Source organism: Globicephala melas, chromosome 2 (genome assembly GCF_963455315.2).
Source record: "Globicephala melas chromosome 2, mGloMel1.2, whole genome shotgun sequence".
In the NCBI taxonomy this organism is placed as follows: Eukaryota; Metazoa; Chordata; class Mammalia; order Artiodactyla; family Delphinidae; genus Globicephala; species Globicephala melas.
Window position 1 is genome coordinate 58,532,366 of NC_083315.2, and position 6,000 is coordinate 58,538,365.

Sequence of the window (6,000 nt, forward strand, 5' to 3'; positions counted from 1 at the left end):
TGCCGATGCAGGGGACACGGGTTCGTGCCCCGGTCCGGGAAGATCTCACATGCCGCGGAGCAGCTGGGCCCGTGAGCCATGGCCGCTGAGCCTGCGCGTCCGGAGCCTGTGCTCCGCAACGGGAGGGGCCACAACAGTGAGAGGCCCACGTACCGCGCAAAAAAAAAAAAAAAAAAAAAAAAAAATTTAATAGAATTAGGATAATTTGAATTTATTCTTATGGAATGAGAGTAAAGATAGAATGAGGCTTTTTGAATAAGCTGATTCTGGCTGAAGGACTTAATTACTTCCATTGTTTGACTTCAGGTACTACTTCATATGTGGTTCTGATTGGGCAAATATACAGGACAGAAAATGACTTTCTAGTTTGTGGTATGAACTTAAAGGAAGCCAGGACATTCATAGTAAAAAGCCATGATATCATGTTTGCCTTACTTATTAGTTCTTTCCTTTGCAGTTTTGTTTTTTTTTTAAACAGACCTTATTTTTCGAGCAGTCTTAGATTCACAGCAAAATTGAGCAAAAAGGTAGTTATTTCTCATACGCTCTGCTCTTTGCATATGCACAGCCCCCTCCACTATCAAAATCCTGCACCGGAGTGGTATATTTGTTACAATTGATGAGCCTACATTGACACATTATTATCACCCAAAGGCCACAGTTTACATTAGGATTCATTCTTGGCCTTGTACATTCTGTGGGTTTGGACAAATGTATAATGACGAATCCACCTTTATACAGAGTAGTTTCACTGCCCTAAAATCCTCTGTGCTCTGCCTTTATTCATTCCTCCTGCACCAAACCCCTGGCAAACACTAAACTTACTGTCTCCTTAGTTTTGCCTTTTCCAGAACATCGTATAGTTGGAATTATACAATATATAGCCTTTTAAGGTTACTTTGCAGTTTTGAATGTACACCATTGTTGCTCTAGGTTTTTGTGTTACCATATTTCCTTTTAAGTGAGAAATTTCTACTTAAACTTCCATAAGATCTTTTCAACTTTGGAAAATGGTTTGGGAAAGCCAGTAAGAGTCGAACTTTTGAAACAAGTATAACAACTAGTGTGCTTCATTTCAACATTGAGTTTTTGTCTAATATTTGGCCAGATTTCCTGGCTGCTATGAAATTTTTTACAACTGATATCAGTGAGTAGCTCAACTACTTAAGAGCCACCAGAACAGCTACTAAAATGTCTCAATTTGATTTGGAAAAAAAGACAATTCAAGTACAGAGGAAAACAATTATGGTGAAATACCTAGAGTTCGCCATATCTTTATTTCAAATTAACTAAAATTCATGAGCTGTCGAAAGTAAACCACTTGAATTTATAAAACTTTAAAAATGGTTAAAGAGATTGTTTAAAAATCACATAGCCTTTAGTCTTGGTTTTATGTACCCTAGACGAAAAAAATCATCCTAGTTCTGTTTTGTTCTACAAAGATATTTTTCTTTTCTTCTGAGGCCAGGATCCAATGAACGTAAAGCATCATTCTTTTGCTGTGTAGTACCATTAGCAGTGATTGGTAACACAGGTAAAGAGACCATCTCACTACAAGGATACACTAAAAGCATGAACAAAGGTGTTTTTTGTGCCAGCTGCTGGCCTGCCTGAATTGATGTTTCGTTGTTCTGTCTAACAACAAATGACCTCATACAAGTGATTGATTTTGTAACAGTACTCTGTAATAAAAAAACTTGATTATATTTAATTGTAGACTTGCCTTCGTGGTGGTAAGGAAAGGGAAGCTGGGCTAAGCTGAGGCTGAGCTGTGACTAAGCTGTTTACAGGTATTTCACCTCACCGGCATATAGCAATTAGTCTTCCACCTGTGCTCCTTCAGCCCTTCCTTTTTTTTTTTTTGCGGCACGCGGGCCTCTCACTGTTGTGGTCTCTCCCGTTGCGGAGCACAGGCTCCGGACGCGCAGGCTCAGCGGCCATGGCTCATGCACGCGCCCAGCCGTTCCGCGGCATGTGGGATCTTCCCGAACCGGGGCACGAACCCGTGTCCTCTGCATCGGCAGGCGGACTCTCAACCACTGCGCCACCAGGGAAGCCCGCAGCCCTTCCACTTTTTAAACCCCAGCACCGCAGCAAAGCTCCTAACTCCCGAACAACCCACCAAAGCAAAACAGCAAATACTGCGAGCTTAGAAAAGAGATGAGGGTGATTTGTATTAATGCCACTTTCCTACTCAATTTAAAGGACATGATAAACATTTATTTATAAAATTTCCTGTATGACAAAGAGAAAAAATATAACAGTTTATCTGGAAATCAATGTGTTATCCTCCCTTAAAGTTAAAAGAATGGAATGTAAGTTTCTTGAGGACTGCAGCTGTATCTTTATCATTGTGTTTCCAGTGCCCAGTATGTGATTAGCACATAGTAGATATTTACTGAATGAAGTTACTAGTGACACAAGATGAGAGAAAGCTGACATAATATCAGTTTGTTTCAATGACTAATTTTTTAAATGTCTCAGCCTGTTCTTGCCTTGTGGTCTCTCTTTTAAAAAAAATTCTTTGGATGTTTAAATATATTTGTTTAAGTATCTTTGAGATTATTCTGTTAGTTCTAGGTGTACTCCCATTTGTCATTCCACTGACTCTCCCTCATTATGGTTTGCAAGTTTTGACTGAATTCACATTTAGTGAGAGCTGTTTGCATAGAGTCTCGTGTGTCCAAGGTTGTAGAAATGTCATTTGTTAGGTCCTGTGGGTTTTATCAGTTCTAGACAGGTTTCTGTGTTAAATTTCTTAGCCTGAAGTTTCTGTACCTCACAGTAGTGTGAATTTGGACTCCATATATCTGCATGGGCACAGTTTTGGTGTCTGAATTCTCATCAGTGACCTTATCTACTCACGATTGGCAGATACTGTACTTCCTTGTTCCTTTTTAGACCAGTGAGTGGGTTATTCTAGTCTTCATTTCAAAGAGAGCCTCCTTCATGGTCCTGGCCCGCTCCCCACTGTAGAAGCATCATCTCCTTTCCTTTTCTTTGGCGTTAAGACCTCAGCCCCAGTGGTTAAGGCCCATATTCAGGTGCCGTATGTGATTCTCCTGTGAACCATCGTGCCCTTGTTTATTCCTTCTTTGTTTTTATTCCTTCTTTGTTCTAGTACCTGGAGATTTCTCTTTCTTGCTCTTATACTCTGATTTATATTCTTAAATGTTTTGGATTGTATTTTGTCTAGCATTTAAGTTTGTTTGGAGCAGGATTTCAATCGCCATGATGACTAAGAAGCTTTACTGTTAATTTATAATGAAAGAGCTGGATTTTTAATGTGACTATAAGCTAGTAGCATAAAATAATGCAAAGTATATAATGCAATCTTAAATGCTTTAAAAATAAATGCAATGTGCAGATTGTGAGAAAAGTCCTACTGCTAGTTAGATCTCATTTGCATTTTGTTTCTTAGACTTAGCCATGAGGTCTGAGCAAACCAGAGGCCAGTTGAGTCAACTAAATGACTAAACTGGAATTGTTAAAATTCCTTGAAAGAAGAATGAGGGGGACATATCAAAACGATGCTGGACTCAGCTTGTAGGGGTTCCCACTGGCCAAATATGGTATAATTTAAGCATCAAAATAAATCATGATAATAGATTATAACATTCGAATCAAATAAAAATCTATGAGTCCATGGTGAAATAAAGTAATGAATTAAGAAATAAATGGGGGAGAAGGGAACGCTCTTCCATACAGTAGAATGCCAACTTATAAATGTAAAACAGTGCTGGAGTTAGAAAATCATCAAGGGATGCCAAAACTAGTAGGTGAAAGTTTGGTGAGGAACATTATATTTACAGTTTCAAAGTATCTTCACACAAATTACTTTTTTTTTTTTTAATGTTGAGCCTTCTTTTAATTATTTTTATTTTTGGCTGTGTTGGGTCTTCGTTTCTGTGCAAGGGCTTCCTCCAGTTTTGGCAAGCGGGGGCCACTCTTCATCACTGTGCACGGGCCTCTCACTGCCGTGGCCTGCCCTGTTGCAGAGCACAGGCTCCAGACGTGCAGGCTCAGTAGTTGTGGCTCACGGGCCCAGTTGCTCTGCGGCATGTGGGATCCTCCCAGAGCAGGGCTCGAACCCTCGTCCCCTGCATTAGCAGGCAGACTCTCAACCACCACGCCACCAGGGAAGCCCTCCTTTTTTATTATAAAGAGAAAGATAGTAACTATAGCTGAGAAACCTGGTGGACACCACCTTAACCAAGTAGTCCAAGTTAACATCACCAATACTGGAACAAACCAACATTGTGTTTCTGATATGGTCATTGAGAAGGACACACCATCACTTTTATGGTATTCCCGAAAAAATACAGCTGACCCTTGAACAACATGGACTTGAACTGCGGGGGTCCACTTACACATGGACTTTTTTCCCAGTAGTGAACACTACAGTACTACATGATCCGCTGTTGGTTGAATCCGGAGGTGCAGAGGAACCGCTGACAGAGAGGGCCGTGTGAAAATTATACTCAGATTTTCCACTGTGCAGAGAGTTGGCACCCCTAACCCCCCTCGTTGTTCAAGGGTCAACACTACATAGTCTGAATCTAACCACAGGAAACTCACAGAAACAAAGTGAGGGACATTCCACAAAATAGTTGACCTATGTTCTTCAAAAATGACAAGGTCAAGAAAGACAAAAAAGGCCAAAGAGCTCTTCTAGTTTAAAAGAGACTAAAAAACTATGACAGCTAGATACAGCATGTGATCCTGGACTGGATCCTGAAGAAAGGAAAAATAGGTATCAATGTTGTGAATGGAGCAATCCTGACATTTGAAAATGTTCTGTGGTTAATATTGTATCAATGATAAATGTCCTTATTTTGACAGTTGAACAGTGGGTATTTATGAGAATGTCCTTGTTCTTAGCAAAGTATTTTTAGAAGAGAAAGGAGTATGATGTCTGCAACTTACTTTCAAATAGTTCAGAAAAGAAAAAAGGTCTGTGTTCATGCATAGAGAGGAGGAGGGAGGGGAAAGAGAGAGAATAAGAATGCAAATGGGGCAAAATATAAACAGTTGGTGAATCTAAGTCAAAGTTATAATTTCAAACTTAAGAAGAGTTTCAAGAATACATCAAAATTTAAGAATTAGCCCTCTCCCTAAAATACCTTCTAACAATAGAATTGATTGTACACCATTCAGCAACTGTTGGTTCTGCAGATGGATTTAATTAGGAGGTAATGGCAGGAAACCAGGTGGGTCATTTCAGAGTTTAGTGGGTAATGCCACCAAGTGTATGAGATTGTCAGGTTGACTTTGAGAAGATCATTTTGGTTCTGGCGATAAAATGATCTAGAATAGGCACGTGTAGCAAAAGTGTAGGGCCACCAGAGTTCGTCTCTGCCTTTCTGAGTCCTAACCCCCATCCCATCCTCCTCCAGATACTCAGTATTCTGATGACCTCTTGTGCTCTCAATCCCTTCCTTCCCACTACTAACCTGCCTTGTAAATTTCCATACCCATCAATATTATCTTACCTGTTGGTTTCTGTCCCTACCCTCTTGAGAGCTTTTAAAACAGAAAAAGTATTTTCTCTTTCAATTGTATTTATATCACATGAAGTTTACATTATAACTGAACAGGTTGGCAGAAGAGAAAGGGACCAGAAACACTCTGGTGTACAGTGACTCTATTCAAAACTGCGTGAGAGAATAGAGTTCACCAATGATAGGGATAGGATAGTATCCTAGGCAAACAGGATCACAGGAGAGGAAACATCTAGTTTTGATGACAGAAACCTTGAATCCAAACCATTGCTGGCTCCAACTAGAGAAACTGGATCCCCTTTCCTGCTTGCTCACCTGGGTTGGCATTCCTATGGCAACACAGTGCAAACAGAAGCTCAAATATGGAGTTTACATAAGGTTTCTTGAGCATATGTCTCCTGATTGCAGGAGAAAAATGCTTTTTTTCTTTTGGTTTTCATGATGCCATGCTTTTCTAATTTTTCTCCTTCCTATTTGATCACTACTTCTCAGACTCCTT